The 23,801-nt window shown below is 37.5% G+C and overlaps 1 long non-coding RNA gene across 1 annotated transcript in view; it reads right to left on the reverse strand.

Annotated features, from left to right (window-relative positions):
- Positions 1–23,024, reverse strand: part of LOC309644302 — a 64,495-nt gene extending 41,471 nt beyond the window's left edge. The window contains exon 1 of the long non-coding RNA XR_014254365.1: positions 16,536–23,024. This is a non-coding gene — a long non-coding RNA (uncharacterized lncRNA). The remainder of the gene's footprint in view (positions 1–16,535) is intronic.
- Between the last annotated feature and the right edge of the window lie 777 nt (positions 23,025–23,801).

Here is a 23,801-nt window from a genome sequence, read left to right on the forward strand (position 1 = left end):
CTAAGAATATATAAAGTGAGATTATAGAATTTGTTCACTCATTCTGTGAATAATGAATGATTTTTTTGAGAACCTCATATATGTTAGTTACTACTCTACATGGCAGTGTTTAGAGTATCAAACAATAATCAAAATCTTAGCTCTCTTAGTGCTTTCAATCAAGATGGCATGGGGATGTTTGGATTATTTTAAAACTTTAAGTAAATAGTATTATACTGTACAGATATTTATGCATGTTTTTTCTCTCCACGTTTTTTCAATATCTTTTTCTTGATGATATCAATAATCTTATTTCATGAATATTGATTACCATATAATATTCCTTTGTGAACATGCGAAATATAGTTATCCATTTCCTATTGATTACCATTTAGATTGTTTCCAATTTTTCTTTCTAAAAAGTGCTGAATAAATAGTCTAGTATGGGCCTCTTTGTGAAAATGTGGACGAATATTACCAGAGTATGTATTTTGATAGAGAATTATTGGTAAATTGCTCTGCAGAGGTTAATAATGACGATCCTATGAGCAGTGTATGTGAAATCCAGTTGCTTCAACATTAGATGCTGTCAGTTTAAAATTCTTATCAAACTAGTAGGAGAGAAATGATGTCTTTTTTTTTTTATTTGTTCCTTCCTGGTTGCTAATGAATTTGAACATCTTTCTACACGGTCATTGGCAATTTGAATTTCTTCCCCTGTGAATTGACTATTCATAACATTTACTCATTTGTTTATTTGATTGCCTTTTCTTAGTGATTCATAAAAGATATTTATAAATTTCAGCTTTCTCAATTATATGTGCATGAAATTAAAAAAAAGATGGCATGGGGAAAGACTCATAAGGAGCAAATAAATTAACAGATATATGATATGTCAAGGGCTGACAGCTATTACGAGAAAAAATAACAAAGTTGCTGCCTTTTCAGTAAATAACTATAAAATTGAACAAAACATATGAAGTAACTGTTTTTAATCATTGAGCAAAAGACAGTGTAGGACTATGATCCTTTGGATAAGGTAAGCACACATGAGCCCAGTGATTAACAAAGATATCCCTGGATTTCTACCTAGGATACTTTGCTATTGTAGAGCAGGGAGATGGAGCCCAAGCAAAAGCGTGGGTTGAACTTCTGGGCTGAGGAAGTAGAAGATCAAGGTTCCAAGCTGCTGAAACAGTTGAAATTTGTGGGGCAGCATACCTAACAAGAGGCAGTTGAACAGAGAGGGAGCCCAGAAATCTGTGTGGGAGTTTCTCACGTATAGTTGGCCAAGCACTGAGCTGCCTGTGTGACTGCTGAAAAGCTGAGAGGTGAAAGAGGTCAGCTGATATTAGAGGTCATGCAGTTCTGGAAGACATTGGAGTTGCAGCCCAGTCAGAGTGGAGAGACCATGGTAAGCAGCTGTAGCTTGCAATGATACAGAACTTAGAATGCGTACACTTTATGAAAATTGTCACAACTTACAGTAGAGGACACACCACAGTTCTAAATTCAAAACCAAAAGAAATCTTCCACAACAAATAATAGAATAGAGTCTGATAGAACCAAAATAACCCTTCAGTAATTTGACTGCTTGCCAGAACAAAAGTCAACATACTTTAAAGGATGAAGTCATAATTTAGACACCTACAGCCCATTATCCACAATCTAATGCATACAATAAAAATTACTAGACCTGAGAAGAAATAGGAATATATCACCCATAGTCAAGAAAAATAGTCATTCAAAACTAAATCCAAGAATTTACAAAGATTTTAAAGTACTATTATATATATATTCAAGGACTGAAAGGAAAATACGGTTATAATGAATGTACAGCTAGGGGATGTCAAAAGAGAATAAAAACTCCAAAAAAAAGAGAAAAATTTAGAACTAAAATACAGTATCTGAGAAGAAAAAATTTATATTGCACAGAAAAGCATCAGTGAGCTTCAGGATTGATCACTAGAATTTATCCAATCTGAAGAAGAGAGAGAAAGATGATTAAAATAATAAACAGATCCTCAGTGACCCATAGGATATATTCATTAGTCAAATATATGTGTAGTTGGACAAGAAAGAGAGGAAATAAATAATGGAGCAGAAAAAATTTAAAGAAACAATGGCCAAAAATTTCCCCAATAGGGTGAAAGGCGTAAAATTAGACACTCAAGAAGCTCAGCAAACCCCAATCAAAGTAAAACAAAGAAAACCACGCCTAGAAATATAATATATAAACTAACAGAAATCTAAGATGAAGAGAAAAGCTTGAAAGCAGCCAGAGAGAAAATTATCCATTACTTACAAAATGATGGCAAACTTCTCATCAGAAACAGTAAAGGTCAGAATCAGTGGGATGATATCTTTAAAGTGTTGAAAGAAAAAAAAGAAAAACTGTCAACTGAAATGCTATATCCATCAAAAATATTCTTCAAGAATAAAGGCAACCAAAGAAATTTTCAGGTAAGTAAAACATAAAGAATTCATTTCCAGCTGACCTGCACTACAAGAAACGCTAAGATAAGTTCTTTGCACTTAAGGAAAATGACATCAAGTGGAAACTTCAAACTACAGCAAGTAATGAAGAGTATCATACGTGGTAATCATGTGAATAAATATATAATACTATATGTTTCCCTTTATTTTCTTAATTTCTTAAAAGACACATGACAGTTTTGAGCAAAAATTATACCATGTTGTGGGATTTGTAGAATCTACAGATATATATGTAAAGCATAAGACAAAGCATAAAGGCAGGGAGTAAATGGAACCATACTGTTGAAAATGTATCATGTTTTATATGCAGTAAAACAATATTAACTCAAAGCAAATTATGATAACTAAATGATAAATATTGTAAATCCTAGAACAATCATTAAAAAAAGGAAAAGAAAGAAAATACAAAGTATAGCTAAAAAGCTAATAGAGGAATCAAAACTGAATACTAATAATATTTGGTTAACCACAAAGGAGGCAGGAAAAGAGAAATGGAGGAACAAAAGCCAAACTGGACACAAAGAAAGCAAAAACAAAATGATAGATCAAAATCCAATCATATCAATAATAACATTAAATGAAAACGGACTAAAATTGAAGACACAATTTAAAGATAACAGATTGTCAGACTGGGTAAAACCCAAAACTCTCTCTATGTTGTCTACAAGAGAAATATTTGTTTAAACTAAAAACTCAAACAGTTTTATTTATTCTGTTGTACAGTCTCTGCTTTCAAGATGCTGCCTTAAAGTGTAAATCATCTTTACCTACCCTTAGCTATATTAATGATGACTTCAAAAGTTATGCCTCTAGCTCCGTCCTTTTTTTATGCTGTGGTACTCCCAAATGCACACTTCTAGTCTCTTGTCACCTCAGAAGGAACATTTCTAAGGTTGACTTAATCATTCTGTTGCCCCAAGCAAATTTTCCTTTCCATTCTCCCTTGTCTATTAATGGAATTATCACTTTTGCCAATAGTGTAGCTTCAAAAAACCTTGAAATCAACTTAGATTCTATCATCTTTTGATAACTAGATCACATTACATTTTTTTTTTTCAAAATGTCTCATTCCACTGACATACCAGTTAGGTCATCATTATCTGATATATATTGTAAAAAGACTACAGAGTATTTAAGCAGAGAAGATAGATGTCACCTGTATGTGCTTCTCCAATTTCTGCACACATTTTAATTTTTACAATTTTACTCATGTTCTTCATAACTTCTTTTTCTATGTTATGAATAGAAGTCATTAAAACAGTCCCTGATAGCTGTTCTTAGGTATTTAATTGATTTCTGTTGAATTTCAAACTTAGGGATTTTGTAGTTACTTGGTACTAGAACTTCCTTCAAAATGTTATTTATTGTGGAAAGCCATTTTAATAACATTGAAAGAAACACAAATGTATCTAGCCACTGCACCTAAAAATTACATTAAGTCATAAACTTTCAGGGATACATTTTTGTACTCTGCCTTTAAACCTCACATTTTTCATTTCTGTTGAGAAGTCTTGAAATTAGGAGGAGTGATGTTAGCAAAATGATGGCATAGAAGTTTCTAATGCTTGTCCTCCATCAGAAACAATCATTTGAACAACTATATATGCACAAAAACACCTTCATAAGAACCAGAGATTCAGGTGAGGTATTACAGCACCTGGATGAAGCACAGAAATAAGAAAGATATATTGAGGAAGGTAGGAATAATAGATCCACATACCTCCATTATCCATCCTCTAAACATGAGTACCCTGCAGAGACACATACCCTCCTGGTGAAGGAGGAGAGTGAAGTGAGCCTCAACTTCACCACAGACCTTAGAGCCAGCCCACCCCAGCACCAGGCTGATTTCCATGGCCTAAGGCAGCTCCCCACAGGCTCCCACAAACCCAGGCCCAGGGCTCACCCTGGCAGCCTGCTGGCTCCAGGCCCTAGGAGGATCCCATGGCCCTCAGGCTCCAGGCTGGGCCCAGCAAAAGAAACAGATGAAACAGAATAAAAACTATATACAGTTTAACACTATTATTTAAAATTATTTTAATAATATATATCATATCTTTTTAAATAATATATATCATATCTTCTTTATTAACATATATTGTATTTTCAAATCTTTTCTTTCTGGGAATTGATGAAATCCTTAATCATAGGTGGCTGAAAGCAGTATCTTGGTCCTGATTTGTCCTGGTTTCTTCTTTCTGAGGTCAGTGTATGTTTTATCTGTTTGCTTTTTTGAACACATCCACACTGGTACATTAGGGGAATTCTCAGCCACATGGTCTGCAGTCAGAGAGCATCTAGACCTTGAAAGAGAATCCTTATCACTATGTATCCTGGGCTTTATTATGGAGAATTTAAGGAAGTTCTGTCTTTCTACAAAACACTTTACCAAAAGTTTGCCACATTTTTTCTCCTCCCCTTCCTCTTCTTCCTACTCCACCTTTTTTCTTCTTCCTCTTTGTAATTAAAGCAATGCAATTTATTTCGAAGGACTATTCTTGCCTGCTCTTTCTCTGGCTAGAAAATGAAAAAAGTTGCCCTATTGCTGCCAAAATCTTTGGGCTTATTAATCCTTTCTGTGCAGTACAGTAAGCATAGTTCTTGGATTAAGACTCAGAGTTTTTGCATCTTGGCTCTGGTAGAAGCTACATCCACCACATGAAGCTAGGGTACGTACCTTCTGACAAATTTGGGATGCCAGGGTATTCTTAAAATCAGGGACTGGAAACTTGTCTGTAAATGTGTGGTCTGCATTTTCCTGAATAATTTTCTTGTTGAATTCCCCTAATATATGGTAGAGTTATGTGTGACAAAAAGCCAGCCTGTCACAGTTGTGGCAAGGGGAGCCAAGGAAAGGGACTTTGTGTGAGTTGGCTCCATTGTTTTATCCAGTGAGCAGCCCACCCCTGGAGAGGCTGTGGAACCAGTGAGAGCCTGAATGAGAAGGAGAAACTCCATATGCAGAGTCAGGGTCTGGTTTGCTTTTCAATTTTCAACTAAAAGCAGGATATGGTCCATGTAAAGAGAGTCCTTACAGGGCCATGTCTTAAAATATTTATTTATTTATTCATTTATTATTTATTTTGGCTGTGCCAGATCTTAGTTGCAGCACGTGGGATCCTCGTAGCAGCATAAGGGATCTTTAGTTGTGGCATGCATGCGGGATCTAGTTCCCTGACCAGGGATCAAACTCAGGCCCCCTGCATTGGGAGCGTGGAGTCTTACCCACTGGGCCACCAGGGAAGTCCCAGGGCCATGTATTAAATAAATATGTCTGAAAATAGCTTTCCATTTTCCATAGGAGCTCCAGGTCTCCAATATACATTTTTGATTTTATAGGACTCCCAGAGACAGGCCTTAGTTCTTTCTTACTGTTCCCCTCCAACTAGATTTAAATCCCAAGAGACAACTTTCCCTATACAAAATAGCAGGGGTATAACCAGACCTAGAGCTAGAGGTTAAAGTGGGAGGAGAGGGCTTGGAGAGAAAATGAGAGGAAGAGATAAGATTAAAAACCAACATCCTAGGCAAAAAAGGAAAGAGCCTGGAGCAAAGGGCCTAAATCTCTGTTTCCTCCACTTCTCCATCACACCACCAGGCTAATTCCGGCATCCCAGCTGCCAAGTGCTTTACAGCTGAGCTGGTCTTCCTGCAGAGAAATCTTTGCATTTGAGAGAGAGTCTTTGAACAATAATATATGCTTTTTTTTGAGTTATGTTATTACTTTTATGTAATGGGGAACTGAGTGCCATTAATTCAGTCCTGGATAGGAGAGTTATTAATACCGAATGCGATTCTGGTCTTTTATTTATGACCACTTTTCTTTTAACTTTGCACTAGAATGAACTCAGCACTGCATTTCAGGTACTGATTTGGAATCTGAAAGTTTAATTTATTGCCTTAATCGGAATCTAGGGTATTTAGACAGCATTTGCTTTTCCCCTGTGTAATGTCTCTGTGTGGCTGTCCTCTGGCATCTCTCTTCTTTTCCTTTGCTTGCCTTTCTTCGGGTGTTTAACAGCTCCCTCAGGGCATTGCCAATTATTTATGACATACTTCTCCTTGTAAGATCTAGTTAGAAAACCTGTTCCTATGGAAACTGCTGTTTTCAAACAGGATGGTTCCAACTTCAAAACAATATCATCGAATATGCAACAGCACATAGATCTTTTAATGGTAAGCGTATTTTAATGATCTGTACAACCAAGTCTGAAAACCTGAACATTTAAAAAAAAAAGGGCAAAATGTGTGGAAAGCCCATCTGATTGAGTGGGAGATGAAGTGATTCTCTGCAGAAAACTTCTGGGAATCAGTTTGACTTGAAATATTTAGGAAAGCCTGGTGAGAAGAGCTAGGCTTTGAAATTATGCTTAGCAGAGACCTGTGACCTTCGTGATCTAGATTTAACAGAGATGGACTAAACCTGGGTTTTGACATTTCTCTGTTTTTAAATAGTACAGCTTTAACATTAAACCCCTACTGAAATCTACTCATTCAAAGTACAGTGCACTGGCAAAACAGCACCAAACACTACATTTTCTTTCCAGAGTATTTATTGGCTTATTACCCAGCTATAGTTTGTTTTCTTTGTCCCACTGTTCATTCATTTCAATGCAGAAGAAATGAAGGACGATATTACCACTGAATGATACTCCTTACAGAGAGCTTTGTTAATCAGGTTACTAAGGCAAAATCACTCTACGTATATTCTGGACTGACATATTTTCTTTTGTTTGTTGAGAGACAGCCATTTTCTTTCACTGCATTCAAATCCAGATTTTGCTAGTTACCATGGCAATATTTTTGAAGCCAGTATCACTCTAATGTTCCACTGTGACCTATTATGATACAGTTAGGATTTGTTGTAGACTTCATTTTTGCATCAGTCATACCGGAGAATTCTGAGGGTGAGGAGTGGGAAAAGAGGGAGAGAGAGAAAGAGACAGAGGGAGAGAAAGTGATACAGAAAATTATAATATTGCATAAGAATATAAAAACGAGCCTATATAACTTCAAAATAGCATGTTTTGTTGAGGGGGACAAGTTGTTCTTTTAATCCTTGTTCATTTGTAATGCAATATAAATCCAGGCACAGTTAAGTCCATTGTCAGGAATATGCTTGTTCCTTGATTTTGAGCCAATTTACTACCCAAGATGTGCATAAATACTTAGGGAAAAAATCATGTTCAGATTAAAGATGCCATGTTAGAATCCCTGCTGAGAAGTTCACGTTTAAAGATTTTGGCTTGCTCACTCCAGGACCTGATTCATGATTGGAAGTTTCTCCTTTAATGTGCATCATTTCTGAGTGAGGGTTAGAAGCACATGGGCCTCTGGGAGACAGATGGTACAAAATGGAAAGCAACACAGTAAGAAGATTTCTACCTGTACCCTGATCCCTGGTCAAAAGGCAGTGTCCAGGTTTAGACTAGAAGGAGTCTGATTATATGTAGTCAGACTAAGTTTCGTCTTTGCCCTGATGCTATAATTTTCACTATCAGTCACCTCTTATGAGCCTCACACAGCTCTGCACTTCCCTGAAGACTAAAGCATCATTTGCACTAATTTGTAAAACTTAGGAAATTATGTAATTACAATATTTTGTAGCTGGAATAAACATCAACCATGGAATGTATTACTTTGAGTGATGTTGATTCTTGGAGGGGAAAAAAAAATCTTAATCTTTTTATGTATAAAATACAGATATATATATGTATATATACATATATATATATTAGATCAACAAATATACATTCAAAATGTGGTAAAATTTCATGGGAGAGTGACTATTAAAAAATATGCAAAAGGGTTTCCCTCGTGGAGCAGTGGTTGAGAATCCGCCTGCCAATGCAGGGGACACGGGTTCGAGCCCTGGTCCGGGAAGATCCCACATGCCACAGAGCAACTAAGCCCGTGCACCACAACTACTGAGCCTGTGCTCTAGAGCCCAAAAACCACAACTACTGAGCCTGTGTGCTGCAACTACTGAAGCCCGTGCGCCTAGAGCCCGTGCTCTGTAACAAGAGAAGCCACCACAGTGAGAAGCCCACGCACCGCAATGAAGAGTAGCCCCCACTCGCCGCAACTAGAGAAAGCCCACGTGTGGCAACGAAGACCCAATGCAGCCAAAAATAAATAAAATAAATTTATATTAAAAAAAAAGCTTTTAAAAAAATATGCTAAAATAGCTCCTTAGGGAAATAATAATGAAAAAAAGGCTGAAAAACACTGATCCAATGCAAGTCCTGGGTAGGTTAACTGACCTGACCAATTTCCACAGCTAGTTAGTGAAGATATAGCTCTTGGTCTCAAATCTCTAGACTTACTCAAAAAATTCTAAATTTGGGCTTCCCTGGTGGCGCAGTGGTTGAGAGTCTGCCTGCCAATGCAGGGGACACGGGTTCGAGCCCTGGTCTGGGAAGATCCCACATGCCACGGAGCAACTGGGCCCGTGAGCCACAGTTGCTGAGCCTGCGCGTCTGGAGCCTGTGCTCCGCAGCAAGAGAGGCCGTGATGGTGAGAGGCCCGCGCACCGCGATGAAGAGTGGTCCCCACTTGCCGCAGCTAGAGAAGGCCCTCACACAGAAACGAAGACTCAACGCAGTCATAAATAAATAAATAAAAGAACGTGATTAAAAAAAAAAAAAAAGCAAACTGGGCTATTCATTTCAGTAACAGTCAAGTGGTCTTAGTTTGCATTCAATTTCCAAAAAAAAAAAAAAAAAATTCTAAATTTATTCAGCAAACATCACATATCTGTGATGTGTTACAAACTGTGTTAACATTTGAGACACAAAACCAAAAATGTCATAGTCTCTAACGTCAAGGAGACACTGAAAAGTGTCTGGTGATTACAGAACAATATGGTAAGGGCTGTGATGGCAGTAAAACATCATACAGATCCTTTGCTCTATCTAGTACTGTGGAAGAACTAATTAAATTCATATATATATATTTTTTGGAGTACAGTTGCTTTACAATATTGTGTTAGTTTATACTGTACAGCAAAGTGAATCAGCTACATATATACATATATCCCCTCTTTTTTGGATTTCCTTCTCATTTAGGTCACCACAGAGCACTGAGTAGAGTTCCCTGTGCTATACAGTAGGTTCTCATTAGTTATCTATTTTATACATAGTATCAATAGTGTATATATGTTAATCCCAACCTCCCAATTCATCCCTCCATCACCTCTTTCCCCCTTGGTATCCATACATTTGTTCTCTATGTCTGTGTCTCTATTTCTGCTTTGTAAATAAGATCATCTATACCAATTTTTTTAGATTCCACATATATGCGTTAATACACAATATTTGTTTTTCTCTTTCTGACTTACTTCAGTCTGTATGACAGTCTCTAGGTCCATCCATGTCTCTAAAAATGACCCAATTTCATTCCTTTTTATGGCTGAGTAATATTCCATTGTATATATGTACCACATCTTCTTTATCCATTCCTCTGTTGATGGACATTTAGGTTGCTTCCATGTCCTGGCTATTGTAAGTAGTGCTGCAATGAACATTGGGGTGCATGTGTCTTTTTGAATTATGGCTTTCTCTGGGTATATGCCCAGTAGTGGGATTGCTGGGTCATATGGTAGTTCTTTTTTGTTTGTTTTTTGTAAATTTTTATTTATTTATTTATGGCTGCTTTAGGTCTTTGTTGCTGCATGTGGGCTTTCTCTAGTTGTGGTGAGCGGGGGCTACTCTTCACTGTGGTGTGTGGGCTTCTCATTGCGGTGGCTTCTTTTGTTGTGGAGCACGGGCTCTAGGTGCCCAGGCTTCAGTAGTTGTGGCACGTGCGCTCAGTAGTTGTGGCTCGCAGGCTTAGTTGCTCAGTGGCATGTGGGATCTTCCTGGACCAGGGCTTGAACCTGTGTCCCCTGCATTGGCAGGTAGATTCTTAACCACTGTGCCACTAGGGAAGTCCATATGGTAGTTCTATTTTTAGTTTTTTAAGGAATCTCCATGATGTTCTCTATAGTGGCGCTATCAATTTACATTCCTACCAACAATGCATGAGGGTTCCCTTTTCTCCACACCCTCTCCAGCATTTATTGTTTGTAGATTTTTTGATGATGGCCATTCTGACCATGTGAGGTGATACCTCATTGTAATTTTGATCTGCATTTCTCTAATAATTAGTGATGTTGAGCATGTTTTCATGTGTTTGTTGGCCATCTGTATGTCTTCTGCTTTACCTTAATATGTCCACATTTCTATGAGCTTGACCTTGGCTTCTCATGTGAAATTGTTCTTTGGGAAACACATTATGTACTTTGTTAGGGTATAACAGAAAAAGCATTAGACTTAGAATCAGACAATTTGGACTTGAACCCCTGGTTTTTGTCTTTAGTAATCATCCAGATAAGTTTTAGTTGGCTGTGGATATACTCATGTATTTGAAAATTTCAGTTTTCTCATCTATTGATGTCATAAGATTTCTTTGAGAATTAATCTAATAAAAATATCTATTCAAGCCTAAGAAGGCGCTTGGGTGTTCCTCTGGCCAACTAAAATGGGGACATAAATCAGGTGTGTTGTCATAAAACTTAGGGCCTGACTTTTAGAAGCAGGGGATGGACTGTTCTATTTCATCAGCTGAATTTCCACCTACTTGTGCTCTGATGCCTGAGGCCTGCTCTTTGGAGATATGTTTTTGGTCTCAAGGGCATCCATCAGTGGGACTTCAACATGAACTTTGCTGATTGGGATGATGAAGAAAGCCTTGCATGTTAATCACTCACTTCAGGTGAGATCCAGTGGGGAGGAATATGGCTTGTCCCTGTTGAGTGCAGTCAGGTCAATGAAAGATGGAAGGACAAGAGAGAATTAGGGGTTAACACTTGAGTGATCTGTTTAGTCAGTGGCTCTTTGGAAGTAACTGGGGGCTCTGGATTTTATAGAAGGCTTATTGTATAGTAATAAATGAAGACCCCCTAAATGAGAACAAGCAGAGGCTATTTATTCAGAGCTTGCTATATCAAGGGAGTCACTTTGTCTGGCAGAAACTCAAAGACAGGCTGGGGACTGGGAAAGCATTATAGTTAAAAAAAAGGTAGGGGGACTTTAGGTGTGCGCTGATGGGAGGTTTTTGGCAAGGGACGTGGGTAAATTAGAAGCGTGGCATCCATATGATTGGTTTAGGGATCATATTTGGCTTTCTTTGGTTCTGATTTGGGGAAAGGCAAAAATTAGGTAAACTGGCAGTCATTAACTAAGTCCTGATTAGTTGGGGCAGAGAATTATTAGAGAATTCTAATAATTTGGGGCAGAGAATTATTAGAGAATTTGTAGTTTGGCTTCCTGAACTGGTTGCTGTAATTTGATTGGTTCTGATTTGGGGAAAGGCAAAAATTAGGTAAACTGGCAGTCATTAACTAAGTCCTGATTAGTTGGGGCAGAGAATTATTAGAGAATTCTAATAATTTGGGGCAGAGAATTATTAGAGAATTTGTAATTTGGCTTCCTGAACTGGTTGCTGTAGAGGTTGTAGGTCAGATTTCTATTGTCATATATGGTCTGGTCACTGTTTATTTGTATATTCAATCTCTCAGCTGGTATGCACATTCCCCTGCTACAGGTAACATATTAAGCTGTTATCAGTAACTTTAAAAAAATATGTGAATAAAATCTCCTTGGAACACTTTCGAGAAATGAGCTGGCCAGGATAAATAAAAGGAAGGCCTAGGCTGAGTGTTTCAATAAATCTGGGAATAACTATGACACGAATTTCCTGAGCTATCTGGAACTTGTACAACTTCCTCATGTCTATTTCCCCCAAGGTGATTAGAACTAAGAGTTTAAAATGAAAAGATCTCATGTACTTATTTCCCCCAACATCCAGTAAAAGAGCAGTTGGGAAGGTTGTGTCATTAGTTACAGCAGACCTAACTAATGTTAGCTCTTCCCAATGTTAGTTGGGAAGCAGGGAAGTGGATAGAGGAACTCTTGGGTTAGATTTAAAAGCTGACTGAACCAAAAGGGTACAAAAGGGAACCCTTATTCACTGTTGCTGGGAATGTAAATCGGTGCAGTGACTATGAAAAACAGTATGGAGGTTCCTCAAAAAATTAAAAATAGAACTACCATATGATTCAGCAATTCTACTTCTGGGTATACATTTGAAGGAAATGAAATCACTATTGTGAAGAGATATCTGCACCTCCATGTTCAATGCAGCATTATTTACAATAGACAAGACATGGAAACAACCTGAGTGTCTATCAATAGATGGAGAGATAAAGAAATGTGGTATATATATATATATATATGTACACAATGGAATATTATTCAGCCCCAAAAGAAGGAAATCCTGCTACTTATGACAACATGGATAAAACTTGAGGGAATTATGCTAAATAAAATAAGTCAGACAGAGAAAGACAAATGCTGAACAATCTCATCTACATGTGGAATCTAAAAAACTGAACTCATAGAAACAGAGAGTTGAATGATGGTTGCCAGGGGCAGGCGTGGTGAAGGGGGAAATAAGTGAAGGTGGCCAAAGGGTACAAGCTTACAGTTTTATAAAAAATAAAATACAAAAAGTAAATAAAACTGGTTGAATTCTTGGAACCAGAGTAGAGAAACTAGGGAATAGGGAAGGAAAATTAGTATTTGTTGAAGACTTGTTTTATGTCAGGTACTATGTTAGTACCTTAACAAATATCTCATATAGTCATCACAAACAAACTGAAAGGCAAATAGTATTCCCATTTTACAGATGGGGAAAATGAGACATAGAGAGCAAATGAATCAGAGTGTAAGTAAGTTGCCAGATTACAGAAATTGTAAATGTAGGATCTAGTATTCTTACTGTCTATATCAATATGACTTTACTATTCCAGAAGATTCTTTCCCAGAGATATAAAAGTTGCAAATAACTTTATTACTCATTCAGGAATTTCTTGAAAGATTCATTAACTCTTCAATAGAAAGTATCAGTGAACTACTAACTCCCTAACACTCTTTGAACCCTCATCTCAAAATCCTCACCTTGGTCTTTCTACCACTCCTAGACTATTACACCAAGATCTTTACTCAATCCTAATCAATCCCCTCTGCCCCCATCCACACACCCACTGAAAGACTTGCCTTTAAAACAGACTTGAAAATCTTAGTAAATCAGACTTTGCTCCTCTCTTTTCAAGACTCTTAGTAGAATTATCAGGCCTTTACTGCAGTAAGCAATAAATTCCACTTCATCTTATTTGGTTGATTCCTTCATTCATTACTCATTCAACATATATGTGGGGCTAAATTGTATATGTCCTCTCCTTTCCATGCTTAATTGATACATCCTTTATTGATATATCCTTTATCCTCTACTTTCTTTGTCACTTGAATCCACTTAGATGTGCCCACACTGACACATAGACACAGAGTCAGACAGACAGGCACACACATACACAGAATCCAAACCCTCATCTGCATCTCAGTGTAACTTCAATTATGAAAGTCCCATGCCATTGCTCTCTCTTTTTCCTGGTTTGTGTGGGTGAAGTTTTAAACAACAATGCTCCACAGCCTTGGTCTTAAAATAATCCATCTGAGAAGGGGATTATTAAAAAATACATACACTCTATTATTTTATCTGTGATAGAACAGAACATTACTACAAAGAGACATCCAAATTGCAAAGTGGTATTAACACACATCTATTCTGATTATTCATTCTGAGGACAAAATAAATGTGTATACTGAGGTAAACAGTGGAGGGGAGTGAGAAGGTAGCAAGTCTTGATGAGGAAATTCTAGATGAACTTAGAAGGACCTTTCAAATTAGTCCATGAATGACTACTTGAAGACCAGATCAGGTGAGGTAGAATGGGAACAAAAAGCAGCAGAGGAAGAAAAAAAGTGACAATTTGTATCCTAGCTTTTGATGTTTTATATAATAAGTGAAACAGCCCCCGTTCTGTTGTCTGGTACCTTTATTCTCAATAATAAAGAGTGGGAAATTGAGTGGATGTGTGGGAAGTTGGAAACTACAGACAAATGTGGATTAGAACCATGAAAATTACTGGGAGGTGAAAGGTTTTAGAAGTCTAAAGGTGTTTTCCGAGGAAATTGAATGTGTAAACCAAAGAAAAAGTTTCTATATTCCAATAAAATCTATAGTGCCACAGGCTGCATATCTCCATAAAGTCAGACAAATTAGTCACAGCCTTCAGGCAACAGTGGGCTACTCTTTGCAAGGAAGAAATAGAATATTTGCCTCTCTAGGGGCAGCCTTAAAGAGCCATGTTGAATCAGAACAATTGAATCTGAGTTATAACCAATTCCACAGTGTGCAAGTAGATGTGAGTATTGGAAGTGGTTTGTTTATGCTAAGAAATTAAGGACATAAAATTATATTTTGGGTGGAAGGAAATCAGTGGTAAATATCAGGTAATGAGATTCTAATATCACAATATTTCAAAGTTGTTTTGAAATCCATTATGGGCAATGCATAATCCAAACAAGAAGGCAAGAAATTAAGTGTTATAAGGCAGGACATTTCCTTTGAGACATGTATTGAGATGAGAGAGTAGCCTTCTCCAATTTGCAGTTGGAGAATATTGTTTCCTTAGAGGGATGAAAACGGGAAAGGAATAGTAAATGACAATCCAAATGTCAAACAGAATTGCACAGCTTTGAATCCCTTGTATTTTAATCCTTAACAATTTCAGGATTCTGAACTCAAGAGTAAGTCATGGCATTAACTTCCCATCTATTCAGTTTCTGCTTTCAGCATGAAATTATGCAGTTTGTTTTGAAAATTAGAGTATTTTCCTTTGCATTTTTCAACTTGATATTCACAAACAGTATTGAATATTTGGGGTCCTAGGATAACATATATATTTTTAATACTGTTGTATACTATTTATACTGTTTTTCATTGCAATTAGTAGGCAATTTTTGCAGCTCTACATCTTCTGTCCTTATTCCAACCTCTTCCCTTTCAAAATCAGTATTTTATGAGAAAGATAGATCAGTAAGCTAAAATACACCTGCTGATAACCAAACAGGATGATATTTGACAAACTGATTTCATAATACAATTGGCATTTTAATAAGTTAAATAACTGGGAATACCTACCTAATTTATATTAAAAATATTCCAGTCAGATGTATGATTTATTCATGGTAGAGCTATGAATATTAAACCATTACAAGTACTTTTTGCTCTATTATTTTAAATAATGATAATTATATCACTAGCAACCCAAGAAATCTTCCAAACTAAAATTTACAGACACAATTTGGTTATGCCATGAAAATATGGATTTACTGTAGTACTACAAAAAAGGAAGAATACACTTTTAAACCTTGACCCATATTTGTAAAATTTTTATGAAAAAAAATGAGAAAGTCTTACTGAATGTAATTACAGAATTTTCAGGCTTATTTCTCTCTAGAAAATACAACATGATGTCCTTCTCCCTTATTGGAGTTTCTGCAGTATTTTTAGGGTTTATGGATAACTTGGGCACATAAACAGAGGTGGTGATTATAAATCCAATGTCACATCCCATAATTTCCTTTAGCAAAGTAATGGAGGAAGAAAGCTGGAGAAACTTTGCGTTACACCCAAGAGAATTTCTGGTGTATTCAATGTCTACATTCCCAGAGGAAAGGGAAGAGGAAGTTAAAAGGAGAGAATGCAACAATTCAATTCAACTCAGCAGTTCTACATATAATTATTGAGCTGCCTTCAATTCAAAGCATGTGCGAAGAATGAAAATGAGTAAGTTTAGTCAGTGCCCTCAAGGAATCCTCTCTTTTTTCTCCCTAATATGATATAGTTTTCCTTTTGGGACACTCCCCTCTTTCATAATGTAGCAACCATATGGTTTGGTATTGACCCTAAACCCAGTTTCAAGGATTGGTCTAAAATGGTCTACATCAAGGATTACCAAAGTTTTCCTGTAAAGGGCCATGATGTAAATATTTTAGGCTTTGTGGAACCATACGGCCTCTGTCACAACCACTCACCTCTGCCCTTGTACCAGCCACAGGGAAAGAGTAAACAAATGGGTGTGTCTGTGTTCCTATAAAACTTTTTTTTTTAACTTCTTTATTGGAGTATAATTGCTTTACAATGGTGTGTTAGTTTCTGCTGTATAACAAAGTGAATCAGCTATACATATACATATATCCCCATATCTCCTCCCTCTTGCGGCTCCCTCCCACCCTCCCTATCCCACCCCTCTAGGTGGTCACAAAGCACCGAGCTGATCTCCCTGTGCTATGCGGCTGCTTCCCAATAGCTATCTATTTTATATTTGGTAGTGTATATATGTCAATGCCACTCTCTCACTTCGTCCCAGCTTACCCTTACCCCTCCCCGTGTCCTCAAGTTCATTCTCTATGTCTGCGTCTTTATTCCTGTCCTGCCACTAGGTTCTTCAGAACCATTTTTTTTTTTTTTTAGATTCCTAAACCCACGCACATATGGTCACCTTATTTTTGATAAAGGAGGCAAGAATATACAATGGAGAAAAGACAGCCTCTTCAATAAGTGGTGCTGGGAAAACTGGACAGCTACATGTCAAAGAATGAAATTAGAACACTCCCTAATGCCATACACAGAAATAAACTCAAAATGGATTAAAGGCCTAAATGTAAGGCCAGACACTATAAAACTCTCAGAGGAAAACACAGGCAGAACACTCTTTGACATAAATCACAGCAAGATCCTTTTTGACCCATGTCCTAGAGAAATGGAAATAAAAACAAAAATAAACAAATGGGACCTAATGAAACTTAAGAGCTTTTTGAACAGCAAATGAAACCATAAACAAGACGAAAAGACAACCCTCAAAATAGGAGAAAATGTTTGCAAATGAAGCAACTGACAAAGGATTAATCTCCAAAATTTACAAGCAGCTCATGCAGCTCAATATCAGAAAAACAAACAACCCAATCCAAAAATGAGCCAAAGACCTAAATAGACATTTGTCCTATAAAACTTTATTTACAAAAACAGGCTGTGGGCCCAGTTTGCCCTCTGTGCTACAGTTTGTGGCAGTGCCTACCCCTGGTCTAAACCAAGCTCCAGTGCTATTACTATTGATTCAGGCATCAGGCAATCAATGCATATTTCCTTAGTTAAAGGGATTCTTGAGAAATGGGGTCAGTCAGCAGGAAACGCAAGATTTCTCTTCTCAGTTATTACGGGATATTGTATTCCTGTGTCTGCCATGTGTGAAGGAGAAAGTTATGGTGGCTGCCAGCTGCCACCTTACCACCATGAAGGAAGCCAGCTCTGAGGATGAAACCAACACATGGAGGAGAGCAGAGTCAAAAAACTAAAGAGTCACAGATATTTGGAACTCAAGCTCTTCTTTAACCATGCTGGAAGTCTGTCCTACTTCATGACTTCTCAGTTAAATATTTTGTTCTCTTAGCCAGTTTGAGTTCAATGTTACGTGTAACTGAAAGATCCCAACTGATACAGACTCACAGGTACTTGGAGTAAAATAGCATGAGTGTTACAAAAGAACTGCCAAATATCATAGAGGCTCAGAAAAGAGTCATAATTGGTTCTGAAAAACTTTTATTAAATGATGGCATTTGAAGCAAACTTCTTAGTTATAATTTTGTAGCAGAGGTGGAAGATAAGAGCCAGCATGATAAAGTGTTCATGGATGGCATATAGTGGGCTGACTTTCTGTATAGTCAAATACCACAGTATGAAAGAGGCATAGGGTTTTCAAAGAAGAACAGTGGGGGATTTTTCTGGAATCAGTGTGAAGAATCTGAGTAAAGCCTCAGGTTGGAAAACTTGAAGGTGAACAGAAGGATTGGCAATAAAATTGAGATTTCCAGTAGGACCTAGGTAATGTCTGAGATACTGCCATACAGTGTGATGATACTGACAATTAATCAGGAAAATAAGGTGGATTCAGAGATGTGCCAGCCACAGGGTACCAATCTATGCAGGGCACATGTAAATCCCTGGGGAACTATGGAAAGGTAAAATAGGGATCCAGTTTTATCTCCCATAGTCCCTTTGAGGGAAAATACAAATGCAATTAGTAGGAATATTAATAAAGTACTTAGGAATGGTTCAGGTGACATTGCCAGCAACAAGCTTAAATGATGACAGATTACCACTAAAACTACTTTGAGAAGGGCGGACTGGCTAACTGAAGGGCTTTTATTTTGCAAAATGTCATATGCAAAATTGAGTCCAGAACTGATTTGTTCATATACTGGAAAAAAGCTAGATTACTACCACTGGCTCTTCTCTGTCCTGTCCTTTCCCCAGCAGAGCCTTTGACCTCTCCTCTAAACAATGTCCAGCCCACATTTAAAGTGGCCAGCCCACATAAAAGTGTCTATTTTAAGCAGCAACAAATTATTACCCAGTCCCATGTGCCCATGTCCTCCAGCCTTGTCTGGAGCTGCTTACTTAAAGGATACTGGTTTTCAGGAGGAAAACCTTCTAGAATCTAGATGCATCAGACAAGCCCAGACAAAAAGAAGTTTATCCTGACAATTCAGTCCCATGTGGTAGTTATTGTGAACCCACTCGATGCAGACTCTCACTCTGTTAAGTGAGGGGAATTCAAAGATGAATAAGACACGGTACCTGCTCTCAGGAGTTGGGGTACTTCCCTCTTCCTGACTCCCACCCACCTCCTTATACCCCTCATTCTGTTCCATTCTTCTCAGCCTCTGCAATCTGTCCCTTTATAAATTAGCACTCAGCTGTGATCTCGAAAAATACAGTAAGACAAAGCCTGGGGTTAATTCTCCATTTCAGTTGCCTTGTTTAGCCACTAATTAAATGTTTTGTTAGAAAATCGCCCTTAATAAGCAACTAGATTATATTAATTATCTGTTCCTTGGATCTTCTAGAACACTCATTCTCACCCTTGGCTGCATATTACAATTACCCGAGAGGATTTAATAACACCCAGGCCAACCCCCATGGTCAGAGGTTCTGATTTAATTAGTTTGAGGTGAACCTGAGCACTAGTATTGTTTTAAAGCTCCCCCAGGTGATTCTAATGTGCAACCATGGTGCAGAGGGACTCCTCGACTTCTATTCCATACTGTCAAGAAGTCTCTTGGAGACAGCTTACTTTTCTCTAGTGCCACTCTGAGAAGGTGGTTATCATTATGTGCCAGGAATAGTTTAGAATTTAGCCAAACCTCTTGGCTCATGACGCTACCCATGATCCTCTGGTTTCTGCACCAGGTTTCTTGAATGAAGAGTTGGTGGGTGAGCTGTGCGACGTCTGTGGGGGAACTGGAAAGACTGAAGGGTTTCCCTGTATTGCTCTCTTTCCTGAATTACTGTCTACTTAGAGTCCCTCTCAAAGCCAGAGTCCAAGGGAAAGGTAAGTGAACTAATACCTTCTGTATGAACAGAAATGAAAACTGCTGAAAACAGGTTATTCATGGAGTGTGGGTGAAGGGGGAGCAGTAAAAATGAAGAACTTTTGTTGACAGTTGCATTAAGTTCTAAATTTTATGACAACCTCCTTTGGATTCCAAGGGACATATTTTTGAAGGGTATGACTATTTCCCATGTTTTATTTATTTTTTAAATAGTCACTTAAAAAGTTAAACCTGTTGGTGAATTTCCTAAAGGTGTAAGTTCTTCCTGCAAAGAAAAACGCTCCTTGTTGGCAGAAAGTCTCTGTTGTCTGGCTTTCTGGTTCCTTTTGCCTCAGTCTTTGTTCTTTCCATATACTTTTCAGGGTTCAACCCTAGGCTTAATTTGAGGGGCCTCCTCATTTCCCTGGGGTTTCTTCCTTCTCTTCTCTGTCTCATTTCCCGCTTGAACCATACATACAATTGTCATTATGCTAATATTCTTGGTAGCTGATTATAAAAAGAAAATCAAACTGATCATTTAACAACCACCTGTGACACCTTATAAGTTAAACTAAACCCAGCTGGCCCAACATTTTGTTTCAGTTGGCATTTTTTTTTATCTATCACTCCTAGCTCTCTTGGTTGAAAGCAGTCATTTATGGTGCTTTGCCCTTTAATAGAGCCCTCACAGAACACTTTTATAAAAACCATGGAATGTGACATTTTGGCACAAATTTGTACCAAGGACTTAACAACTTTGATATCTGAGTTCTTTATGTAGTCAGGTCAAGTGATGTGGTGTATAATAAATCGATATTCCTTGTAGTGAAGTAATGCCATTTGCAGCAACATGGATGGGCCTAGAGATTATCATACTAAGTGAAGTAAGTCAGACAGAGAAAGAAAAATATCATATGATATCACCTATATGTAGAATCTTTAAAAATGATACAAATGGGAGCTTCCCTGGTGGTGCAGTGGTTGAGAATCCGCCTGCCAATGCAGGGGACACGGGTTCGATCCCTGGTCTGGGAAGATCCCACATGCCACAGAGCAACTAAGCCCGTGTGCCACAACTACTGAGCCTGCACTCTAGAGCCCATGAGCCACAACTACTGAGCCTGCGTGCCGCAACTACTGAAGCCTGAGTGTATAGAGCCCGTGCTCCACAACAAGAGAAGCCACCGCAATGAGAAGCCCGCACACCGCAACGAAGAGTAACCCCCGCTCACCACAACTAGAGAAAGTCCACATGCAGCAACGAAGACCCAACACAGCCAAAAATAAATAACTAAAATAAATTTATATAAAAAAAATGATACAAATGAACTTATTTATAAAGTGGAAACAGATTCGCAGACATAAAAAACAAATTTATGGTTACCAAAGGGGAAAGGCGGGGGAAGGGATAAATTAAGAGTTTGGGATTAGAAGATACAAACTACTGTATATAAGATAGATAAACAAAAAGGTCCTACTGTATAGCACAGGGAACTATATTCAATATCTTGTAATAAACTATAATGGAAAAGAATCTGAAAAAAAAATATAAGTGAATCACTTTGCTGTAAACTAACACAACACAAACACAAAAACTAACACAACATTGTAAATCAACTACACTTCAATAAAAATTTAAAAATATATATTTCTAAAATATTTATTAGATTTTTTTGTGTTCTTATTATACAAAAGTACTCTTTTTTTTTTTTTCCTGCTCTGGGGACTCCTAATAATCCTAAAAGGAAAGGGAGACTCAGTTCTTACTGACTTTTCCTAGGAGTTCAACATGTCCACGTTTTCTCAAGAGCAAGAAAGTGTTTGCTGAGAAAGCCAACCTCAAGGGACCACATCACTGTTACGCTTTTGTTTCTAGGATCTGGGAATGGCATCACCCTTGTCCAAGCACCTAAGCACAATAGGATAAGGATAATTTTGTAGGCAGCAGAGTGTCTAGAGACTGGTAGTCTTGGTGGCAGCAGTCAACCTCTGTATTAGGTTATTTACATGAAATATCTGGAGAATATTCCTTCCATGTCTGAAACATCAGCCAGAATTGCAGAGATGTGCTGCTTTTGTCACTTAATCTGGTTTTACATTCTGATTATCCACACTTAACTCAAACTCTGTTAAAAACGGGAACAAACTTCATTTTAAGCAGAACATTTCTTTTAAGTATAAACAGTAGCTTTGATTATAACAAGCTTCTTTGTTATGAGAAGTAATCACTTATTAATAACCTGTCTTATGACTTGTAGTATGATTAAATGCCTTTTGAGAGTACCCTGCCACATTGGAATTCACTGGGAGTAAGAAATGTGATAAAGAATTTACTTTGCTGATTGGAGTGAGGGCCAGCATTAAAGGGAAAACCTTTATATTCCAAATATGTCAATGCCAGACTATTCCTTAGGCTACTAGAGGCTTCCAAAACTTTGAATTTCTAACTTTATAAGAAGCATGCAGGACTGAACCTACTACACTGTTAAATTCTCAACTATTTTTAACTGAGAGCAAAAGAGCATAAACGTCTAGCAATAGAGACAAACTAAGAACATTTCTAGGACATGTTTCTAACACCAAAATGTCTGATAAATTATTAAAATATATGAGTAATAATATTTGCAATGCCCTGAGTTTTTATAGCAGTTTGTATCTTTCAAAAGGCACGGTATGTATTATTTTATTTGTTCTTTTCATTTACCCTAGAATATGGATAAAGTATTATTATTGTAAACCTAAAAATAGTCTTTAAAAAATAATAATAGCAAAAAACTTACTACTCCAGTAGAGGTATATCGATACATAAAAAATTGCTTAACAGAGAGAGAGAGAGATATGAAGAGAGAGAGAGGAAGAGACAGTGGAGACAGGGAGAAGGAGGGGGAGAGAGGAATGGTGAATATAGGTGAAGGGTAGTCAGGTGTTGATTGTATTAGATTTTTAACCTTTCTGTCAGTTTGAAAAACTTCAAAAAATGAATCTGGGAATAAAAATATATGAACTAGTGCCATTTGCAGCAGCGTGGATGGACCTAGAGATTTTCATACTAAGTGAAGTAAGTATATATCATACGCTATCACTCATGTGTGGAATCTAATTTAAAAAAAGAGATACAAGTGAACTTATTTACAAAACAGAAACAGACTTACAGATATCAAAAACAAACTTATGTTTACCAAAGGAGAAACGTGGATGGGAGGGATAAATCAGAAACTTGGAATGAACACACACACACACACACACACACACACACACACACACACACTACTATACACACACTACTATATATAAGATAGATAATCAGGAAGGATCTACTGTATAGCACAGGGAACTCTACTCAATATTCTGTGATAACCTATATGGGAAAAGAATCCAAGAAAGAATGAATATATGCATACGTATAACTGAATCACCTTGCTGTACACCTGAAACTAACACAACATTGTAAATCAACTATACTCCAATAAAATTAAAATTAAAAAATATATATATATAGCCAGAGGCAGATGTAATGAGGAAGACATTTGACGAGATGTATTGGCCCAAACTGTTGACTGACACACACCTGTTGAACTTATCCAATTCAGAATTGCTCAGCAGGAGGGGTGATTAGAAGCTTTCAAATACATTCCCTTGTGCTGTGAAGAGGGTTCCCAGGATATCAAAGAAATGACTTTAGCCTGACCACTAGTAAATGCATCACGACCTTTCCACCCCTTCTTGCTTACCTTCAGTTGGAGTTTAGAAAGCTAGAGAAACTTATGCTCTCATTCATTCTAATATTAGAACCTGAGTAAGGACTCACACGCCACTTTGAAGAGGAGGCTTTCTCACGGCGTCTCTTGGGTGAATAGCACTAGCTTCCTTTCTCCATCCCACTTCATTGCTCTTTTTAAATTCAGCTCCGCTTTGACCACTTCGTATATAATTTGTTATCAACTATTCCAAATTAGAGGGTTAACTTTTCTTTCATCCAAAATTTTTTGGCTGTGGCGGTGGATATAC

This window comes from Balaenoptera physalus (assembly GCF_965194825.1).
Source record: "Balaenoptera physalus genome assembly, chromosome: 15".
NCBI lineage: Eukaryota > Metazoa > Chordata > Mammalia > Artiodactyla > Balaenopteridae > Balaenoptera > Balaenoptera physalus.